Source organism: Leucoraja erinacea, chromosome 17 (assembly GCF_028641065.1).
Source record: "Leucoraja erinacea ecotype New England chromosome 17, Leri_hhj_1, whole genome shotgun sequence".
Taxonomy (NCBI): domain Eukaryota; kingdom Metazoa; phylum Chordata; class Chondrichthyes; order Rajiformes; family Rajidae; genus Leucoraja; species Leucoraja erinaceus.
The window spans coordinates 36383301-36407934 of NC_073393.1; the positions used below are offsets into that span (position 1 = coordinate 36383301).

The window sequence follows — 24634 nt, forward strand, 5'->3', positions numbered from 1 at the left end:
CAGTTTATCTTCCGTGCCTGTTCTCGATAACCTTTTGACTTCCCTCCAAGCTAAAAATTTGTCAACCGCGGCTATGATTTAACCAACAGTCTGGGATAGAGAATTCCAAAGACTCTTAAAGCTTCAGAGAGAGAAAGAGAGAGAGAGAGAGAGAGAGAGAGTTAACTCCTTGAATTTGTCTTAATTCAGCAATCCCTTATTTTGAATCCAAGCCCCCCAGTTCCAGGCTCCCCCGCCAGTTCCAGATTTCTCCTCGAGGGGAAACATCATTTTGGCTTCTACTTAGTCAAGTGCCCTCAGACTCTTGTATGTCAATAAAATCACCCATTTACAATTTAAGCTTTAGAATAATAATAATAATAATAATAATAATAATAATAATAATTAATATAAGAATATATTCCATGGTTCTTCAGTGTGAATAAGCTTGGGTTTTTACGCCATGGGTAGAGGGAAAATTAAAATTTGGTGAAATTTTGAAACACTTTGAATGTTAGCTTAATTTAAAATATCAGGCTGCATGTAAAGTTTGATGTTTGACTGTACTGCAAAATTTAATACATTAATCAGATGTGTTAATCTGTCTAAGTATAGGCTTTTTTTTGACAGAAACGAAGTGACCTGTGAATTGTCCACTGCCTGTGCATTGGCAAAACAGCTTTAACGTCCTGTCCCACTTATGTGTCTTTGGCACGCAAATTACGCGACCTCGTTATCATGTTGAGGCGCACGGGCATCGTGTGGCCGCGCGGGGCCGGTCCCACTGAGAAGCGAGGAGGGGTATGGAGTTGTGCGCGGTATCGCGTGGCGCTCTGGGATTTTGTACCTAACAAAATCTTCGCGCGCCACCAGCCTGTCGCGTAACTCACGGCCAAAGTGGGACAGGCCCAAGACCCTGGCGCGACGCAACGTCTCACCTCCAACAGCAGCAGAATCAGGCAAACGATCATCGAACTCAGCCCGGGGCTCACAGCCGTTGTGGATCCGGATCCGCCCCCATTCCTACTCCCAGAGCGGGGCTAAGACGATTGAGATAGACACAAAATGCAGGAGTAACTCAGCAGGACCGGCAGCATCTCTGGAGAGAAGGAATGGATGACGTTTCGGGTCAAGACCCTTCTTTCAGACTGAAGAAGAATCGCGACCCGAAACATCACCCATTCCTTCTCTCCAGAGATGCTGCCGGTCCCGCTGAGTTACTCCAACATTTTGTGTCCATCTTCAAATGACGTCACGTGCTCCAGACGGCTGTGCGGGCGCATGAAGACGCATGCGACGGTCGCGCCTCAACTTGCCAACGAGGTCGTGTAATTAGCGTGCCAAGGACACGCAAGTGGGACGGGCTTAAATGAAAGCTGTAGCCTCCGAAGATTTAGCATTTACCTGGCAAAGTGCTGTTGCAAGCTCTCGTCACAATACAAACACACTGGAGATGTGATCGGAAGTGTAAAGTTTTTCTCAAATATGAAAGTTCATTTTTAATTGGTATTCTCAGTCTGCTAAAATGATTTTGATATTATAATCCTGCTTTTAGCAATTCATTATATTTTTACCCATTTGCACTGTTGTATTCATTAATGATTTCAACGTGAATTTATTTGAGCAAAATATCAAGAATACATATTTCTTAAAACCATATAAGAGTAGAACACTGAAAATGCTGGAAAGCTGCAATAGAAATATTCAGTGGGTCAGGCAGCATTTAGTGGAACGGGTGGGACAGACAATGTTAGAAATGTTACTTTTCATTGACATTTTAGTTTGGTTTAGAGATATTTCATAGAAAGGGTCCTTAAGCTCACCGATTCCACATTGACCATCAACCAGCCGTTCACAATAGTTCTATATTATCCGACTTTTGCATCCACTCCTTACACACGAGGGGCAATTTGCCGAGACCAATTAATCTAAAAATCCACAGGTCTTTGCGATGTACTTGGAGGAAACCCACGCGGTTGCAGGGAGAATGTGCGAACAGACAGCATCTGAGGTCAGGAAGGAACCCGGTCCTCTGGCACTGCGAGGCTGCAGCTCTGCCAGCTGTGTGCCACTGTGCCACTGACAGGTTTTAAAATGCAGAGACGAGTTATTGAGTCATACAGCACAGAAACTGGCCCGTCATGTCCATGCTAACCTTGTTTGCCCATCTGCATTAATCACATTTGCCTGCATTAAATCTGTATCGTTCCATAATTTGTCTATTTAAATATCTGTTTAAATGCTTAAACCTGGTAATTGTATTCTATTCCATCACCTATTTTGGCAGCGCATTCCCGATATCAGCCACTTATTTATAAAAGACTTATGGGCCTGTCCCACTTAGGCGATTTTTCAGCGGACTGCTGGCGACTGTCAAGTTGCCGGCAGTCGCCTGAAAAACCGGCAACTGGAGCGGTGACTGTCAGAGTGGAACACACACACACAAACACATCTCTTCCTTCGCCAGCCCGTTATGCAGGCGGGGGACAGGGCAAGAGGGGGGAGTGCTGTCTAAATGGTGCAAAGCCAAGGTGAAACAGACACTCACCATGATGAACAGGAACAGGACGGTTGGAGCTGTAAAAAGACGGCTAAAACACAGTGTACGGTAAGTCATTTAAAAGAGGGGGGGAGAAGGAGTGGAGACAACTTTTAAGAAACCAGGGATACACGGCTGTGAAGCTCAGTGGACATTTAACATTATCGGTCGATTATCCTTGGTTCTGAAAACTTACTGCTTACTTTTATTCCCAATGAGCCAATGAAATTCACCGGTCATCACTGGCTACAATCTACGAGAACCTCCGAGAACTTTTGACCTCCTGGCAACCCATTAGGACCTCCTGGCGACCCCCTACGGCTCGAGAATTCTCGTTACGCTCCATGTTTTTCAACATAGTCTTCTGCAGTCACCTAAAAAGTCGCCTCAGTGAGACAGGTCCATTATATCCCCTTTTTGAAAAAACTGTTCTCTCATCTTAAAGCAATGGCATCTTGTTTTTAATATTAATATTATTCTATACTAGATGGCCTAGGCTCATGATGAGAAGGGAGAGGTTTAAGAGGGATCTCGGTGGCAACATTTTCACTCTGTGGGGATTATGCATCTGGAATGAGCTGACGGAAGAAACCATAGAAACAGATTCAGTTATGACTTTTAAAAGACATTGGGACAGATATATGGATAGGAGTGGTTTAAAAAGGTATAGTCTAAATGCAGGCAAATGGGTCGAGCTCATAATGTCAACTTGGTCTGCATGGACCAGTTGAGCCGAAAAGATATACAGCATGGAAATGGCCTATGGATCAATGACTCTAAATCCACTTTATCCAATCGCTCCACATAATTGAAGTCCTCCATTCAAAGCAACATCCCGGTGAACCCCATCTACATTCTCTCCCGAACAATCACAACTCTCTTATAATGTGGCAATCAGAACTGCACACGACATTCCAAGTGTGTCCAATTTGTGTTTTTTGAAGTATTGGGGCATTGAAGGTTGAGAAGGGGAGACATCTTCTCCAGTGACGTATTAGAAATAATGAAATAATTTTCAATTCCCACCGCAAATCTTGTTGCCTGGCCATTGACTCCATATCTGGAACTGCACCAGAAATTCATCATATTAGGATCATAATTAAGTCTTTGCACCATTTATACTGTATGTATCATCTCTGATCTTGCCATATTCTATTCACAGCATCATCTGAAATCTTCTGCTGTAGCTCTCATTTACTTTTTGTTTCAAAACTTGACATTGCATGGTGCTGCTATTTCACCAAATTATGTGGATTTGGGCTTAATGCGATAAATGTCCTATTTTATGCATCACTCTTTAAAGCCATATAACAATTGTTCTTGCTTGTCTGCAGTTGTTATTGTTTTCCTCCATTTAAAACATTCTCAGTGTTCTCAAATCCCTTCATGGTTTCACCTTTCTTGATTTCTGTTGACTTTCTTCTTGCCATCTAAAACAATATTTGTCCACTTCCAACAGGCATTTCTAAATGTATTCACTCCTTAATTGGCACCTGTGCCTTCAGAAACCAAGGCCTAAGACTCTGGAATTCCCTTTTTACAGCTCTTCCCCTCTCTAACTTTACATTCTCTAACACTTTAAACTACTTTGACAAAACCTTTTTGTCATGTGTTCTGGTATCAGCTAATGTGACTCATTATCAAACATTACTTTGGAGGAATCACATCTTTTTTAAAGGCATTGCATAAATACAAGTTATTGTTGAATGTAAGAGTTTTTGATTGGTAACAACAAAGACTACAGATTTTTCTAAATGGGGATTATATAACTTGAAGAGGTATGTTGGAGTGGTGGTGTTATCTTGGGTTTGTCAGTTTTGATCTTCGAGCTGGCAGAGGTTATGGGGTTGGGAGGAATTGTGGGAGAAGCCTTGTGGAATGAATGTTGTAAATGGTGCTGCATCCTGTTGTACTGGTGGCAGAAGTGGTGAATATTTTGTATTTTGTCTGGGCGGTTGATCAAGAAACTGCTTTGTACTGGGAGGTGTTGACGTGTTTACATGTTGTTGCAGCTACACTGAGGCAACTAAGTTGTATTCCATTACATTAATGATGTGCCCTTTGGCTGTTTTTAGCCACTGAGGATGTGAGTAATATTCAGCTAAATACTGCTTCTGACCTTTTGCAGGGTAGTTTTGCGAATGATCCATTGAGTTTCCAGTTAGTGATGGTCCCCACTGTATAGGGTCATAAACCTTCAGTAACGTTACCAATGGGTAAGTGCCTGGCAATGACCAAATCCAACAAGAGAAAGCTCAGCTACCTTCCCATGTCATCTGATTGTCAAGAACTCCACCAACTAGACAATGTGCAGGTTTTGCTACTATAGTCACTGAGTGCTTCAATATTTGCATTGCGAATGGAGAAAATGCTGCACAATTATCAGCAAACATTACTGCTTCTGAACAGAAGATGGTGGAAATTAATTGATAAAGCAAATGAGTTTTATTTTTAGCATAAGAACAGATCAAGATTTTCTGCAGTGAAGTCTCAGGGGCAGACAAAAAGCTGGAGAAACTCAGAGTGAGGCGGCATCTATGGAGCGAAGGAAATAGGCAAAGTTTCGGGCCGAAACCCTTCTTCACACTGGGAGAATGTGATTGGATTCCAACAATCATAACTTTCTTCTTTTGTGCTAGATATGACTACAATCAGCAATGATTTTGTTGTTGTTATAGACTCTGGGGATTAAGAGCTCTGACATTCAATATGTCATCACTTTTCAAGTTATTAGTGAGTAATAATGCTGTCAACTACACCATTTTACTGCAGAGCGGAAGCACTCAAATAGGCAATGATTGACAAACTGGATTTGTTCTGCTTTTTAAGGATGTCCTAGGTAGTTTTATGTGTAAGAAGGAACTGCAGATGCTGGTTTAAACCAAAGATAGATACTAAAAGTTGGAGTAACTCAGCGGGACAGGCAGCATCTCTGGAGAGAAGGAAAGAAGGAATGGGTGACAGTTTTGAGTCGAGACCCTTCTTCAGACTGGTTAGGGATAAGGGAAACGAGAGATACAGACGGTGATGTGGAGAGATAAAGAACAATGAATGAAATATATGCAAAAAAGTAACAATGATAAAGGAAACAGGCCATTGTTAGTTTTTTGTGGGGTGAAAATGAGAAGCTAGTGCAACTTGGGTGGGGGAGGGATAGAGAGAGAGGGGGAATGCCGGGGCTACCTAAAGTGAGAGAAATCAATATTCATACCACTGGGCTGTAAACTGCCCAAGCTAAATATGAGATGCTGTTCCTCCAATTTGCATTTAGCCTCACTCTGACAATGGAGGAGACCAAGGACAAAAATGTTTGTATAGGAATGGGAAGGAGAATTGTTGTGACCAGGGGGAGGGGGAGCAAGTGACTTGAGGACCTCATCTATGATGGGAGAGGGGAACCGCCGTTCCCTAAAGAATGAGGACATCTCGAATGTCCTAGTATGGAACACCTCATCTTGGGCACAGATGCGGCGTAGACAGAGAAATTGGGTGTATGGGGTAGAGTCTTTGCAGGAAGCATAGTGGGAAGAAGTGTAGTTGAGATAGTTGTGGGAGTCAGTGGGTTTGTAATAAACATCAGTCAATAGTCTATTTCCTGTGATGGAGACAGTGAGATCAAGAAAGATATGGCAGTTTATGGCAGGTAGCTGAGTTGTATTGGAAATGTTTGACTAGCAGTGCAGGTGCAGCAGCTATTTCTGGAGCACATCTTTAACATCTCGCAGGGGCAGGACCTACACAGTGAATTTTGGGCAGTGATCTAGGAGTGTTGGTACATAGTTCCTTGAAAGTGGCATCACAGGTAGATTTGGTTTGTCAAAAAGGCTTTCGGCATATTGGCCTTCATCAGCCAGAGTATTCAGTATAGAAGTTGGAAGGTAATGTTAGAGTTGTATAAGATATTGGTGAGGCCACATTTAGAGTATTGTATTCAGTTTTGGCCACCATGTTATTAGGAAAGATGTTGTCAAGCTTGAAAGGGTGCAGAGAAGATTGATGAGGATGTTGCCAGAACTCTAGGGTCTGAGCTATAGGGTGAGGTTGAGCAGGGTAGTACTTTATTCCTTAGAGTACAGGAGGATGAGTGATGATCTTTTAGCGGTGTACAAGATCATGAGAGGAATAGATCAGTGTCTTGTGCCCATAGGGGAATCGAGAACCAGATGATATAGGTTTAAGGTGAGAGAGGAAGGATTTAATACGAACCTGAGGGCTAACATTTTTACACAAATGGGTGGTGGGCATATGGAATGAGCTGCCGGAGAAGGCAGGTACTATCATTACGTTTAAGAGACATTTGAACAGGTACATGGATAGGATCGGTTTAGAGGGTTATGGGCCAGGTACGGGCAGGTGGGATTAGTGTAGAATTGTCGGTGTTGGTCGGTGATGGCAAGTTGGGCTGAAGGGCCTGTTTCCACGCTCTATGACTCTGAGTGCTGATTGGAGATAATTAGAAATTATAACCTTTTTGTGTCCTGTGCTTTGGGTTGTATTGAATTTTTTTTAAATTTCAATAGAAAATACCAAATTGGAATTCAAAGATTTTGAACCTCTTTTTTTCTATCAAAGGAAATTGTTTTGCACATCAGCAAAGTGTGGCTTTTTTTGATAAATCTGCTCATTTACGGCATAGGAATTTAATGCTGTTCAATATATTTAAATGGGGAGCCATAGCATGACGTATTATTTTTCTTTTGGCAGTTCATGATGCATCTAAAATAGTCGTTTTATGTTTAACGGTGCATGTGTGCTTGCCAGAAATGGTCACTTGAGTATAAATTATGTGCTATTAACCTCACTGTAATTTTCACGACAAAACATGGGCGATTGTTTAAGGCCATTTCAGTTGATGATCTCTGACTGTTCTGAAAACTGAAGTAATTTCTTGGCATTAGTGTTTTTTGTTCTCCACTCCCTGATTTTATTATTTCAGTATCGTCACCAAACTGTTAAATATTCATTACTTATGCATCAAACTTTGAAAGTACTGCTTTCTAGAACATTTATGGGAATTATTTTTTCTTTTCATTTCTCTGCAAGATTAACCTTGTAAAAAATGCTGAAATTTGCAGTTTAGCTTTTGTGCAAGCTTCACATGGTATACATTGGCATGTTATCAGCTTCGATTATATGCTAATAGAGATAGCGCAGAGGCATGAAATACAGTATCTTGCATTCCCATAAATTTAATCCATTTTGATAATGTAGATGCAAATACAGAAAAGATAAAGTCATCGACGTCCAGCTGAAGGGAAGTTGTGCTAATGTACGAAATAGCTTAAAGACATATATTTTGCTCTTTAACCTAACTAAATTTGTAATGTAACATCACTTTTTCACCGAAGCTTGAATGACTATTTAATAGTGTGGATTGGACATGTTTTGTGTAACGAAGTTCATCAGACTGAAGAATCCATTAAATCAGAAAGCCAATTCGCATATGTTTTTGTATGTTAGGATTTTTGAGTGGTGTTGTAATTAGTATTCATCATTAATAGAAGAGATCCTCATTGCAATGGTAAAGGCAGATCAGGCAGCATCTGTGGTAGGAGAAAGCATTAACATTTTGCCTTGAAGACCCCCTCATCAGAATAAAATGAATCTTTTAAATAGAAAATCTAATTAGTTTGTTATTGTCAACCTTTTAATTTAGTTGCAATGTTAACTGCCAGGTAGTCTTTTGTTGCCTGGCTGATTTTTGTTGTTTTTTTTAGTAGATATTAATGCTATAAAATGTTTTTTTAGCTCTTTTCTGTACTGCGAGGTAGTTAAATTGTACCCATCAGGTGGAACTTCAGTGGATAACAATTTTAAAGAAGCAGCTCACTCACTAATTTTTTTTTGTCAGAACTTCCAGCAGCTGCTAACATCATATATGAGAATAACAATAACATAGTGAAAAACATTTAAGATGCAGCATCAGGGTATGTATTGTGATCTTGGTATTGATTAAGTAGAAATGGACAAACTTAAATCAATCAAGTTTACATTTTAAGGCAACTTTGAGAACTAGGACTTTTGACTTTTTATTTGAAAAATGAATTGTCAAGTTGGGGGAGGAAAATTCTGTACTCCATTAAAAGAACACAACAAAGTCTAAAAATGATTTAAAGTACTGTTGGTTGTCTTATCAATATTTACATTTAAAGGTTTCAGCCTGTGTTGTAGTGACAGCTGATCAATATTATCTACTGGTTTATGAATTTGTACAGAAGCAATAACAGTGTACTTAGGAAGTGAATAAAGATTTTATTCTGACATACTTCACACCAGAGAGAAATGTTTTAAATCCCAGAATGAACCCTTTTAAACAATAGTACAGTATTAGCTAATATTTATAGATGTCTGTAAGTATTAGCACAACAGCAAAAGCTTATTTCAATGCGTTCATCAACGATAAATATTTGTTACATGCGATTTGTTTTACAAAGTGGAAAAAATAATTGAGGTTGTATATTGAGGTTGATATAGAAACATGGCAATGTATCCATGGAAATGATCAGACATGTTATTGAAAATCCTAGTGTTTTGGATAAATGGGAAACTGGAATCTACATGGAATGGAAGAAATGTAACAATGCATTGTTATGTAGAAAAAAGGAACTGCAGATGTTGGTTTACAAAAACAGACACAAAATGCTGGAGTAAGTCAGCAGTCAGGCTGCATCTCTGGATAAAAATGGATAGGTGGATTTTTGGGTCAGAATCCTTAGTCAGACTGATTTTGGGGGGAAGGGATGGGGAAAGACAAAGCCTGACAGGTAATGGGTTGATACAGGTGAGGGTGGAGGTGGGGGGGTTGAAAGGCAAATGCTGGACAAAGGCCAAAGATGAAAAGAAAATGGTGTGAGACGAAAGGATTGAAGAGTTGTGAATTGTGAAGCTAGAGGAAAGAATGTAGGTAGAAGGAGAGTGGGTGGAGCACAGTAGACCGTGCAGATGGGGTACAGGTGGGAAAAGGGGATAAGAGAAGGGGGGAGGGTGGCGGAAGAAGACGGGGGTGTAATTATCTAAAATTGGAGAATTGAAATGGTTATACCATTGGTTTGTAAGCTCAAGTGCAGTATGAGGCGCTTTTCCCCCAGTTTGTGTATGACCTCGCTTGGGCAATGGAGGAAGCCCAGGTCAGTTTAGGAGTGGGAAGATGAGCTAAGATTGTTAGCAGCTGGGAGAAATGAAATGAAAATGAAATGAAATGAAATGAAATGAAATGAAATGAAATGATTCAATTTATTGTCATTGTCAGTGTACAGTACAGAGACAACGAAATGCATTTTTAGCATCTCCCTTGAAAGGGAGACACAGGGCGTCGCGGTGTGCCCGCGCCTGCCGCTGTACATTCCATTACAGGCAAAGGTGGGTGAAGTGTCTTGCCCAAGGACACAACGACAGTATGCACTCCAAGCGGGATTTGAACCGGCTACCTTCCGGTCGCCAGCCGAACTCTTAGCCCATTGTGCTATCTGTCGCCAGAAGGTCTTGGTGGACCGAGTGCAAATGTTCAGCGAAAAGGTCTCCGAGTCTGCGCATCATCCCGCCGATATACAGGAGGCCATGATGGGAACACTAGATGCAGTAGATGAGGTTAGAGGAGGTGCTCATGAAGCTCTGTCTCACCTGGATGGGCTGCTGGGATCCCTGATTATAGCTGAGGGAGGAGGCACAGGGATAAGAGTTACATCTCCTTTAGTTGCAGGGGAAAGTACCTGAGGAGGGGGTGGTTTGGCTTAGATAAGTGAACCAAGGAGTTGCAGAGGGAACGGTCTTTGCGGAAGGCGGAAAGGGGTGGAGATGGGAAGATGTGACTGGTGGTGCGGTGGTAGTGATCACCTTACACCCCCCGCCCAGAACAAACAGAGGTGGAGTTCCCCTGGTCCTTACCTTTCACCCCACCAGCCTCCCCACCCAACACATCATCCTATAACATTTTTGTCACCACCATCATGATTGCATTACCTGTAACATCTTCCCATCCCACTGTTTTCTGCCCCCCACAGCGAGAAACAGAGCACCACGTGCCACATGCAAACTATAGATACAGCACCTGAAAGGAGTGCAGGTCTGTAGGTTAATTGCCTCCGTAAATTGCCCCTAATGTGCAAGGCAACTATGATAACATAGAACTGGTGTGAACAGATGATCAATGGACAGCATAGACTTGTTGGGCCGAAGGGCCTATTTCCACCTAAATAGCATAAACTAATAAACTAAACACCTCATACGCGACTTGAGTAGCTTACAATCCAACGGTCTGAATATTGAACATAGAACAGTGCAGCATAGGAATGGGCCGTTAATGATGCCAAGTTAAACTAATCTCGTCTGCCTGTACATGATCCATATCCCTCTATTCCTTGCATTTCCATGTACCTATCTAAAAGCCTCTTAAACATTGCCCCACCACTGCCCCAGGCAATGAATTCCAGGCCCCACCACTCTGTCTTGGCCCGCACATCTCCATTAAACATTCCTCCTCTCACATTATACCTATGCCTATACTTGTGTTGGACATTTCCACCCAGGGAAAAAAGGTTCTGACTGTCTACTCTGTCTATACCTCTCACAATTTTATATACTTCTAGCGCATCTCCCCTCAACCTCCGACGTTCCAGAAAAAACAATCCAAGTCTATCCAACCTTGCAGCTGAAACCCTGTGATCCAGGCAGCATTCTGGTAAATGTCCTGTGCACCCTTTGCAAAGCTTCCACACTCTTCCTGATATGGGGCGACCAGAACTGCACACAATACTCCAAATGTGGCCAAACCAGCCTTGACTTCCTGACCCTTGCACTCACTGCCCCTAGCAATGAAGGCAAGTGTACCATATGCCTTCGTTATCACCCTATCAATTTATGAACTTGGACACCAAGATCCGTCTGCCCGTCAATGCTGTTAAGGGTCTTGCCATTTATCATATACCCTCCCCTTACATTCAATCTCCCAAATTGCAAAACACCACACTTGCTCAGATTAAACTCCATCCGCCATTTCTCCATCTATTTCTGCAACTGATCTACTGTATATCCAGCTGTACCTCTGTCAGCCTTCCTCACTGTCTGCATCTCCACCAATTTTGGTGTCAACAGTAAACTGACTCACCAATCCATCCACATTTGCATCTAGGTCTTTTAAATATCTAACACAAACAGAAGAGGTCTGGGCACAGATAGGTGAGGGCTAGATCACATAGATTGTGGCTTCTCGACAACTGTTGCCTGCCCATCCAACTCAATGCCAGGAATTGATTTCATTGAAGCTCTCTCAATGATGTCGTTGATGATCCACTCTTGGTGAACAACATATTACTTTCAATCCATTATGCATATTTTGCCCTATCTATCTTCATTTCTTCTAATTGGGGTTCTATTTGGTCTGAGAGGGTAGTAAGCTAGGGGCTTCTCTGCTCATGACTCATGGTGCCCATAGATTCTGTTGATGATTTATGCCACCAATTGAGGTGAGTGTTTTGCAGGATACATACAGGATATTTGATAGACAAATTTGGAACATTAGCTCGTTCCATGCTAATGCTATCATGTCCTCAGCGGTTTATGGGAAGCACTTTGCAGGATCTAACAAGTTGGATGCGTCTTTGCTATGTCCAGTGCTTATCTCTAAGTCTCTTGATGCTGGATGTTTGTCGAGTTTTACTCCTATTATGTTTCATGTAATAGTTTTCTATGCTATTTCAAAGAGCAATTTAGAGTAGAGTACATTTCTATGCGTGTAGCACCTCATGCAGGTCAGATAGTTAAGGGCAACAGAAAACCATGAACCTTGTGCCAATCAAATAGTTTCATGGACTATTACTTGTTTTTAGCTCTAGTTTATTTAATTCACCAAATATAATTTCCCCAGCTGCAATGGGGTGGATTTAAACTAATATTTTCTAATATTTAATGTAGATTGATCAATTAATGTGTAGGAAGGAACTGCAGATGCTCGTCTAAACCGAAGTAGACGCAAAAAGCTGAAGAAAGGTCTTGGCCTGAGATGCTGTCTGACCCGCTGAGTTACTCCAGCTTTTTGTGTCTAAAAAACAATGTCTGCAACAGATATCTCAGCCAGTTATGGTTACATATGTATCTTAATTTCTATATTTTACTCTCAGCACAATGCGATGCTTTGACCAATACTTTACTGTTTAAATTGTTTCAATATAAAATCATTATTACCCTTGGGCATCATCTACATTCATGTGATTACTAGGGTAGACTTTTATTTATCTTAGACATTGCATATTATGAGGTTGTAATGCATAACATCACAATTGATATTTGAAACCTATGTAGAAATTGTAAAAGGAATATGCTTCAATTTCAAAAAAGATTTCCTGCTGATCAGTCTGTCGTCTTATTCCATTGTCTGGCAGTTACTAGCAGTCCTTGCAGGCTGGCACAGACAATTTTTCTCCTCACTCTGACAATTTGCTTCACAACATGTTCTGAAGTTAAATTTCTGAATGAAGTCAATAATTAAGCCCACGTGCAGAATCTGAAGCTGAAGCAGCAACTTGTCAAAGTGTTGTCAAATGATTAGGGATAAAATTGAAGATTTTTCAATCATACTTCATAGAACTATTACTTCCTTAGCATGGAGTAGAATAGGATTGGTCAACAATGATAAAATTATTTGCAGCGACGTCAGCTGCTGGCTGCAAGATAATGCCGTGGAGATAAATGGCAAATATTTGACCCATTAGTCTTCTCGGTTGACAGAAAGCACTTTTGTTGAGGTAAATGCATGGTCAAAACCTTTCCATTGACCTTTTGTGATAATTATGAAGGGCATCTGATAAAATTGCCTGTAGATTTTACTGGTATTTCATAAAGCTACAACTTTGGGGGAGTGTGAAATGAAATTCAATTGCGCAACACTTTTTTTATTTCAGTGTTGTGCAAAAACGATTTCTGGATTTTCCAGAAACTCAATTGGAAATTTCTAGGTATAAATTGCCCATGAACAACAAATGAAATTTCTATGTCACAGTCGCATACAGGATGATGTTATAAACTATGTATTGCTCTGTTTGAGCCATGCACTTCAGTAAAATACTCAGGATCAGTTGGGCAATGCCTATGTTTTGAGACCCTGTACAGTGTGACACATACTTATTTTGACCATCGGCCATCAAAACCATTCATACCCACCCACCCACTACCACACATCAACATAGAACATAGATCAACACAGTATAGGAGGAACAAGCCCTTCGGCCCACAATATCTGTGCCGAGCATGATGCCTAGACTAACTCTTATCTGCTTGCATATAAATCCCTATTCCTGCACTATTGGCATATTCATGTGCGTATCCTGACCACTTTAATGAAAACCGTACCACGATTCCATACTAGACTTGGGTTTCAATCCCAAGATAGCTTCACCTCCTGACTCTACGGTTTTCTAATTTCTCTAATTTTCATCACATTTCCTCACCTTCCCACTCACCCCCCCCACACACACACACACCACACACACACACACACCTCACAGAGGCCGCCAAGGCTGAAACAACCAGGTAGGTGGTGGGGATGGGGGTTTCACAACCAAGATAGTCATTAGTCTTCTGCTTTGTGCACTCAAAATTCAGGTAAAAGACAGTTCCATCACTTTCATCACTCCCTGACGAGCTCAATGCGTTTTACGCACGCTTTTACAGGGAGAATACTGATGTGCCTTCCCGATCCCCCATTCGCTGTGATGGCATTTCAGTCTCAGTCACAGAGGCCGACGTCAGGAAATCCTTCAGAGGGGTGAACCCCCGAAAAGCACCTGGTTCTGATGGTATACCCGGTCGTGTTCTAAAAACCTGTGCGGACCAACTGGCGGGAGTTTTTACGGACATTTTCAACCTCTCACTTCTGAGGTCTGAGGTCCCCACCTGCTTTAAAAGGGCATCAATTATACCGGTGCCCAAGAAGAGTAAGGTGACGTGCCTCAATGACTATCGACCAGTGGCACTAACGCCGGTGGTGATGAAGTGCTTTGAGAGGCTGATCATGGAGCAAATCAACTCCTACCTCGACAAAAACCTGGACCCACTGCAGTTCGCTTACCGCCACAACAGATCAATGGTGGATGCGATCTCGCTGGCCCTCCACTCCGCACTGGACCACTTGGACAACAAAACTCATATGTCAGGCTGTTATTCATCGATTACAGCTCGGCATTCAACACAATCATCCCCTCCAAACTGGTTACCAAACTCGCAGAACTGGGTCTCTGCGCATCCCTCTGCAACTGGATCCTCGACTTCCTCATCCACAGACCACAGTCTGTTCGTATTGGTGGAAATGTGTCAGCCTCGATAACAATCAGCACGGGAGCACCTCAAGGCTGCGTGCTCAGCCCCCTGCTGTACTCACTCTATACCCATGACTGCGTAGCCAACCACAGTGCGAACTCCATCATCAAGTTCGCTGACGACACCACTGTTGTGGGGCGTATCACTGATGGGGGTGAGTCAGAATATAGAAGGGAGATTGAGCAACTGTCCATATGGTGCCAGCGCAATAACCTGGCCCTCAACACCAGCAAAACCAAGGAACTGATTGTGGACTTTGGAAGGAGTAGGAGGGGGACCCACAGCACCAATTTATATCAACGGATCGATGGTTGAAAGGGCCAAGAACTTCAAATTCCTGGGCGTGCACATCTCTCAAGATCTTTCCTGGTCCGAGAACACTAACACAATTATCAAAAAAGCTCATCAGCACCTCTACTTCCTGAGAAGATTACGGAGAGTCGGTTTGTCAAGGAAGTCTCTCTCTAACTTCTACAGGTGCACAGTAGAGAGCGTGCTGACCGGTTGCATCATGGCTTGGTTCGGCAATTTGAGCGCCCTGGAGAGGAAAAGACTACAAAAAGTAGCAAATACTGCCCAGTCCATCATCGGCTCTGACCTTCCTTCCATCAAGGGGATTTATCGCAGTCGCTGCCTCAAAAAGGCTGGCAGTATCATCAAAGACCCCCACCATCCTGGCCACACACTCATCACCCTGCTACCTTCAGGTAGAAGGTACAGGAGCCTGAAGACTGCAACAATCAGGTTCAGGAATAGCTACTTCCCCACAGCGATCAGGCTATTAAACCTGGCTCGGACAAAACTCTGATTATTAATAACCACTTTCTGCTATTTGCACTTGATCAGTTTATTTATTCATGTGTGTATATATTTATGGTATATTGGACACATTTATCTGTTTTGTAGTAAATGCCTACTATTTTCTGTGTGCTTAAGCAAAGCAAGAATGTCATTGTCCTATACAGGGACACATGAGAATAAACTCACTTGACTTAACTTTTTTTGTCATACAATACATTTGACTCTATACTTCTACCTAGAACTGGATCAGCTTTTCCTCTTTTTGTTCTCTCTCTATTCTTTGTCCATTCCATGATGGCATGTAATTTGGGTCCACCACAGATCCAATTCCCAGTGCAAACTAGAGACAAACAAGTCAGTAATGACATTTATTAGTAATTTAGACAAGTACATGCATAGGAAAGGTTTAGAGAGATATGGACCAGATTCTGGTAAGTAGAAATGGCTTAGATGGGGCATCTTATTCAGCATGGATGAGTCGGGCTGAAGCACCATCTCTATGATGCTGTGCCTTTGTTGTACCTAAACCCTCATCTCAGTCAGTCTTGTTCCAATGTTACACCTTGCATCCTTTTGACTTCCTACTCAAGTTGAGTCAATCCTCAGCACAAATGTGAAAATGTTCAACCTATTATTCCATTCCCAAATCAAGGTAACTTCAACATCGTCAAGTTGTGGTACACTGACAATACTTGTATTGGCTTGCAGTTGGATGTCAATATTAACTCATTTGATGAAGTTTGTGCGGTATGGACTTGTGTTCTACAAAATTTGTTTTCTACAAAATAAAAGTCATACGCCAACACCACTCACTGACAATGAACGCTCATGACGAGACCTTGGAAATTCTGATCACTTACCATATCTCGGTAGCCAACTCTCAGCAAAGATGGACATCAAAAATGAAATTCACCACAGTTCCAGTCTGAGAAAACAAAGGTTTGACGATCAGGACCCCAGCCTGGTACAGAACACTCGGTCTACTAGGACCACTGATCATACCATCTTATAAATCTCAGAAAATGATTGCCTGCAGTAGGCACTTCAGAACATTGGAATGGTGCCATCATGGTTGTCCTCCAAATTAACTGGCATGGTAAATCAGCCAACATCAGCATTCTTTGTTAGGCTGACAATCCTCTCATTGCGGCTCTCATCACACTCCATCATCACAAATTTGTGGGGTATCTGCATGCCCGATATCACATGTCCAGAACTCCATTCTACTTTGAACTCTTTCACAACAAGAAATTGCCAGGATGACAAAGGAAATGAGTCGAGGCTTCTCAAAACTTCCTTGACAAAATTTCACGTTCTCGAAGCGCAGTGCAAATTCCTGGCTAATGCCCAACCAAAATGGTGAAGCATCTGGGATGGCACAGAATCTCAGCTGTTCAGGAGAGTGCAAAAGCTATGTGAAAACTGTAGAAGGAGTACATCTCCTCCCTCATTACATCCCATCCGCGCTGATGAACACAGCCTCTCATGCCTTCTTGAGTTGGCAGATCCCATTTAGGCCTCATCAGCCACCTTGGAACTTGAGGAATCGGAGCGGAAACAAGTTGTCCATAATCCTAAGAGGCTTCCTAAGATAAATGATATAACAATATCATTGTTAATATATGTTTTTAAATATTATAAGGCAGTTTTAAGTTCGTCTGAATAAGGGTCTCGACCCGAAATGTCACTCATTCCTTCTCTTCAGAGTTGTTACTTGAACCGCTGAGTTACTCCAGCATTTTGTGTCTATCTTCGGGGTAAACCAGCATCTGCAGTTCCTTCCCACATATTTAAATTATCGCTGCCTGTTTGTATCAATTAATTTCTAAAATGTATTTAGATATATAAGAATATGATTATTTTAGCAGTTAAATGGTTTTACTTCACTGTTTTCTACAGAGATGACTGAAATATACTTGCTTGAACTACTTAAATGTTTCAACATGACGTTTCTATTAGTTCTGATACCTGATCTGATCTTAATGTTACAGTGAGTGATAAATGGATAGATAATCCTGGCTGTCTACAGAGATTGATGGCTAGATTGATTGATCGCCTAATCATTTGAGGAAATGGGCCTGAAAATGAATGCAACTCTGCCCTTGGCTTTCAGGGAAAATTGCAAAGTTACAGGGTAATGTGCTAAGACAAGATTTCATTTATGGTTAATATGTAGTCATTGGATCCTGTGCAATCGTCAAATGATTAAAAAAAAGAAAATCAAGTTATATTGCTTACATATAATTTTCAAATTGATACTTTTTGCTTGAGGAGATCTAATGAATTTTTTTACATGGAAATGTTTCACACTTTTTACAAGGATTTGTTGAGGTAGGGAAGAGTACGGGTCACTGATTTGTCCTTTCACACGCTCTGTCATTTCTGAAGTGCTATTGAGTGGTGAAACCCTGAAGGAACAAATTATATTCAGTTTGATTTTAAATGTAATGATTTGTTGCTGAATAAGTTTTGGGTTAAAATCAATTTCCAGTTGTTATGTTCAAAACAAATAGCTAATGTATATGAAATAGCTCTAATCTAGACACTTGTGAAAATAATGTTTCATGTGGTCCAGGTGGCACAGAATATTAGTGTAGTAATATTTTACTGCTTGCATTGACTGGAAGGAGGATTTAGTCAAGCTTGTATAGTCTGCAGTAGTAAGAGCACCTTCCCTGAAATATGGGCGATAGAGGATGGATTAGAAGATGAGAGAAGAAAAGAAAAATTAATAGGAAGGAACTGCCGATATTGGTTTACACCGAAGATAGACCCAAAATGCTGGAGTAACCCAGCGGGTCAGGCAGCATCTCTGGAGAGAAGGAAAAATTAGGTCTGAAGAAGGGTCTTAACCCAAAATATCAATTATTCATTTTCTCCTGAAGTGCTGGCATTTTACCAGCATTTTGTGTCTATCTTCAAAAGAAAAACAAACCCGTGTCTTCTTAGTGTACCTTCTTCCTTTTAGTTTAGTTCTGATAATTTACAAAGGAAAGCCATCAATATAGTATGCATCCAATTTTAAGGAAGAATGGAGGCGACTGTAACTTTACGGAAACTGAGTTTGACTGGATCATATATTTTGACGTAAATGAGGGGTGTTATGGGAATATTATATGTGTGTATGTGGACTTTGAAAGAGATTTTTACAAAGTACCATAAAATTAACTTAATAACATTTAAACCTGTTAGGATTAAAGAAGAGTAATTGGTAAACTAAATAAAGAATTGACAGTGAAGTGAAAAGTTATTCGTCATGGTGTATGTTTTTTTTTGTGAGAGAGTATATGTAGTTATGTTGACTAGTGGTCAGTAATGACCCGCAATTGGGTATTAGAACATTAATTTCAGTGTTTGCTGATGACACAAAACTATGAAACTAGAAAGACTTGAGGAGGACATAGTAGTGAAATAGACAGGTGCACGGTAGTTGACATTTAATCAGGATAGTGTGAAGTATGGATATTGTCGGAGGATGTCCTTGCGCATGTTACATTAGCAGATGGGGTGTGCCCTATTCTCTCCCCTCTCCCTCCCCACTCCTTGCAATTGTCATTTAGCTTCTGACCAAGCTTTACCTATCTGCCCTGGACACGTGCACCATAGAATATCGGAGCCTTCCTTGCAGGAATGCTTCCTTCAGAGAGACTGGGGTTAAAATTGATTGTACGTTGAGCGACCTGGTCTAAAACTTTCAGTTCTGAGTGCCACACTTTAGAGTGGAGAGCAGATATTTATCGGATGTGTGCCTGGGATAGGTGACTTCAAGATATTTGTATAAGAAGGAACTGCAGATGCTGGAAAATCAAAGGTAGACAAAAATGCTGAAGAAACTCAGCGGTTGCATCTTCAGACTGAAGAAGGGTCTCGACCCGAAACGTTGCCTATTTCCTTCGCTCCATCGATGCTGCCTCACCCGCTGATTTCTCCAGCATTTTTGTCTACCTTCAAGTTATTTGTAGATGCTAGAAAGTTGGATTTGCATTTCTAAAAGCAGAAGGAGTTGATGGTGATTTGAATCGTAAGTTTTGACATACAACATACAATGGAACTGTTTTGGTGGCAAAAGGGTCAGATGCAGACTTAAGGTGATTGACATTAGGAAACCTGTTTTTAATACAGCGAATTGTCATGATCTGGAAGGAACCTCTTTGAAAACATGACAGGTCTTTGGTACAGAATCACGAGAGTACGACTAATTGGGTAGCTCCACCAAAGAGCTATACCAGACACAATGGGTTCAACATCCTGCATTTGTGCTTTCTAATATGACAATGCTCGAGAACTCTACATCAACATTAACCAGATCCTTCAGAACAAAGCACTCATCAGTTAACTACTTCCCACATGCGATTGTGGTGAAAGGACTTAATGGTGGTTGTTGAAATTATCCCACCTTAGGATGGAGCCTTGCTGGCTGTCAAACATGTTCTGATGAAATGTCATTGACCTGAAACATTATTTTTTTCTTCCTCATATTATGCCTGACCTGCAGAGTACCTCAATAAAATTCTGCATTTATACACCATTTTGTGGTGTTTGTTGGTGCTTCAGTATGTCAGTAATCTCTTCAAACATTTCCACTCATTCAGGCTTGTTGACCCACTGCATAATAGCATCAAAGCCAATAATTCATCTGGACGGAAAACTGCAGATGTGCAACTATGTTGCCTGTGTGCTGCTTTGAAATTGGCAAAAATGGGTTTAAAATTCATCAGCCTTATAATGAGGTAAAATGTAGTTCAATCTTTGTCAGATAGCTATAATTAATAAAATTCCATCTTTTGTTCAAGAAGTATGCTACAGTTATATATTGACCAAAGTACTCAAAATGACAAAATATAGAACATGTATGATTACAAAATTAATGACATACCTTCTTCAAGTTGAAAATGTAACCTTTACAAATACAGCCAGATGTTTGTGAATCTAACATGGCAATATATTCCTTCATTTATGTTCATACAATGTATATGTTGGTATTTAAGAAGTTAAATGTGTCAACCACAAATGTTAATTGAGGCCATTTATGTGTAAATGAGCCATGGATTTTGTGCATTAATTCACAAATAATGATATCTTAATGAGTTCAGACAGTTCTAATGAGCATTATTTTACATACTTGCCATAAATATCATGTTTATCAGTATTTCTAATCACAGAACATTGTTATTTCCCCTAGTAATAAATAAATAGCATTTTCTAACGTGGCAATATCATGTTCAACTTTTGGTCATATTTTGTTGTGTACCTGTTTTTCCTGATGTATTTAGATATTAATGGGAATGTGTTTTTTTTTCTTCATTCGTGAGATTCATGAGTTTTTGTTCTAAATGGATTGTGCAAATGTAAATGCAATTATTAAATTCTTTGGACACAGGGATATGATATAGATCATAAAGGATTTTTTTTTCAGTACTGGCCACTGAAACAACTGGAATCCAACATTGTTGCCAGTGAATTTCCCCATTCAATAATGTTTCATTCAGTGTTTGTTATGTTTAGGCTGCACTGTTTACTGACTTGAATGAGGCTTATTGAACAAGTATTAGCAAGTTTGTTGCCTGAGTAGTATCTTTTTGAATTTCTGAAGATAAATCTGTGTTTCCAATCACAGTTCTCTTAAAAATTTGAATTGAAATTTTAACTCCATTTATTCTAACGCAAAATTTATCTAGTGTATTTCCACTGCCGTATTATTCTCTACTTCCACGAAGCCTGAAACATTCATCCATGCTTTTAACATAAGACTTGATTATTCTAATGCCGTCCTGGCTTGCACTTGTATATCCCTATAGTAATAGTCATTTCCATTTCAGATGACCTTTAGTTTAGTTTATTGTCACATGTACAGTGAAAATTTATTGTGACATGCTAACCAGTCAGCGGAAAGACAATAGATGATTACATTTGAGCCATTCACACTGTACAGATACATGATAAGGGAATGTTTAAGAAGGAACTGCAGATGCTGGTAAATCGAAGGTAGACAAAAATGCAGGAGAAACTCAGCAGGGTGAGGCAGCATCTATGGAGCGAAGGAAATAGGCAACGTTTCGGGTCGAGACCCTTCTTCAGACAGTAATGTTTAGTGCAAGATAAAGCCAGTAAAGTCTGATCAAGTTCGAGTTCAAGACGCCAAGGAGTGTTCACCCGACGCCTGAGTTCCATCTTCCCGGCAAGAGGGCCTGAAAACATCGGACTGGCTGTGGAGGCCACAAATAGGCCCCGACTTCGGGTGATTCACAGAGGAAGAGGACTTAGCTTTTTGATGCCTTTCCGCACAGTGGAAAATTTTGATTCTGTTGTGGGGGACGTTCATGTTGAATTCTATAATGTGTTGTCATTTTTTTCTTATTTTTAATTTTTTCTATGGATGTACGGAAACTTAATTATTTATTTTATGTAAAGCACTTTGGTTTCAATCGCGAGTTGATTTAAACATGCTATATAAATAAAATGTACTTACTTATTTACTAAGAAAGTTTATTGTCATGTGACCCAGATAGGACAATGAAATTCTTGCTTTGCTTCAGCACAACAGAATATTGTAGGCATAAATAAATACAGAACAGGTCAGTGTGTTCATATACCATTGTGTGTGTGTGTGTGTGTGTGTGTGTGTGTGTATGTGTATATATATATATCTTATTTTGAACTATAAAATCAGCTGAAGTGTGCTCCAAACATATCCATAAATACTCATTGAGCAATGAATGCATAGTGTGCAGTTTTGCAGTACCACCAGTGTACTCTGGATGGAGACACCAGTCACCCACTTGGGTAGAACAGACATATATATATACACACATAAATAAGCATATAAAGTGCAATAGGCTATTAAAGTTCAGATTTTTGTTTGTTGAGTTTAATAGTCTGATGGCTGTGGGGAAGTAGCTGTTCCTGAACCTGGATGTTGCAGATAGTCCAAGGGTCTCCAATGAGGTAGATAGTAGTTCAGGGCTGCTCTCTAGTTGTGATAGATCTCAAGACATGTTTCAGCAATGATTGCCAGAATTAGGATTTTGGGGTTTTTTCAGCAAAACAGTGTATGTGGGAAGCAAGGAAACCTCTTAAATCCAGCCACCAGGGCAAAGACCAGGAAAAAATATTTGGCCATTCTCAGCAATACATTATTTACTTTGCTTCAAATTATTCAAATGTTGGCAAGGTTATGATACAACATGTTCTTGCTGGGAAAAGCCATCTAATAATGGTGCAGCAACAGTGTGTGAATATGTTTGTGCATGACCTTGCCATATTGGCTTGGGTTCAACAGGAGATGTAATGTCTGTTCTACCCAAGTGGGTGACTGGTGTCTCCATCCAGAGTACACTGGTGGTACTGCAAAACTGCACACTATGCATTCATTGCTCAATGAATATTTATGGATGTGTTTGGAGCACACTTCAGCTGATTTTATAGTTCAAAATAAGATATTAATCGATCAATTTCTATATACGTGTTTAGTTTATCCAGAAATCTGTTTACTTTTAATATGTCTGTACACGTCAGCAGGGAGCAACACCTAGCTTCACAAGTGATAGGAGCAGAAATAGGCCATTTGGCCTATCAAGTCTACTCCGCCAATCAATCGTGGCTGATCTATCTTTCCCTCTCAACCGCATTCTCCTGCCTTCTCCCCATAACCCCTGACACCTGCGCAAATCAAGAATCTATCAATCTAAGCTCTAAAAATATCCATAGATGGCCTCCATGAGCCTTTTGTGGCAATGAATTCCACAAATTCACCACCCACTGACTAAAAAAATTCCAGGTCATCTCCTTTTTAAAGGTTCACTTTTATTCTGAGGCTGTGGCCTCTGGCACTAGACTCTCCCACAAGTGGAAACATCCTCTGTCCATCCACCCTATCCAGGCCTTTCATCATTCACCGTTTCAATGAGGTCCCCCCTCATCCTTCTAAAGTTCAGTGAGTACAGGCCCAATGCCGTCAAATGCTCATCATATGACTTGCCATCTCCTTTGTCCCATTCTTAATATTGAAAGCATAATTCCCTAGTTTTATGATGATAATAAGCTTAATAAAATCCCAGAGCATCATATTAAGTGATAGCATATTTTGCAGAAAAATGGTAATGTCGTCTTGCTGCTCAATGGCAATGTTAAAAACTTGCTTTCCTTAGAATGGTTCCATTATTCTAAGTCCAGATGTAGCTAGAGAGATGGGTCAATATCACTGTATTAGCTTTGCTCAGTTGATTCAGTTCTGAGCCGGAATTGTTGGGGCTGTAGGATCAAATTTCACTCCAGAGTTTGAATGCATGAAACAGGTGACTCTATTGTCTTGTACTGAGGGAATTCTCAATTATCAGAGGAGCCTTCTTTTAATGAGAGTTTCATCTAGAAACAAAATATTTTAAATAATATCATTTGTAATCTCAGGATGTTCTTTGTACCGCCTCCTGTGATGATGTCTCCCAGTTTTGTTGATTTGGCAATAATGATCCACTTTAACCAGAAAAGTACCTTCAAGAGTTTCTGTAAAAAGGTACCTGTTTCTCATAGTGCAAGATTTGTCACCTCAAAGCTTGACGTGGAGGTTGTGAACACTATCTGCAGAAGCATAGATCACAAGGAAATAGTGCAGCATTTGGTCATGGGGGTGTTTCTTCTTGTGTAGACACGCTGTTCTCTGCATTTAGGTATATGTTCATTTTGTGATTCAGTTGAAGAGAAGTGTTATATGATGTGTTAGTTTTGCAGTAACATTATTTCTCAGCGGTCTGGAACATTAAGGTCTGTACCAAGTCTGCTGTGTAAATAATTTAAGTGTACCGCTTTTCAAATATAGCATTAGCTCTTGAGATCGTGTCATTACAGTCACTTTTCAATTTTGATTTATGGAGGTATGGAGCAGTGAAGCAAGCCTCTGAGTCCATGCTGGCCATCAACATCCCGTTTACTATAATCTTACTCCAATACCATTTTTTAAACTCTGAAGTAGTCTGAAGTCTGTAGAAGGGTCTCGACCCGAAACGTCAC

The 24634-nt window shown here is 40.6% G+C and overlaps 1 protein-coding gene and 1 long non-coding RNA gene across 2 annotated transcripts in view; one reads left to right on the top strand and one right to left on the bottom strand.

The window, feature by feature from the left end:
* LOC129705408 (uncharacterized) overlaps positions 1-24634 on the bottom strand; it is a 130674-nt gene that overhangs the window by 59080 nt on the left and 46960 nt on the right. Inside the window, exon 2 of the long non-coding RNA XR_008724907.1 lies at positions 16489-17214. This is a non-coding gene — a long non-coding RNA (uncharacterized LOC129705408). The remainder of the gene's footprint in view (positions 1-16488; positions 17215-24634) is intronic.
* Positions 1-24634, top strand: part of LOC129705407 (putative leucine-rich repeat-containing protein DDB_G0290503) — a 558220-nt gene that overhangs the window by 32325 nt on the left and 501261 nt on the right. The gene's annotated exons all lie outside the window — the stretch shown is intronic.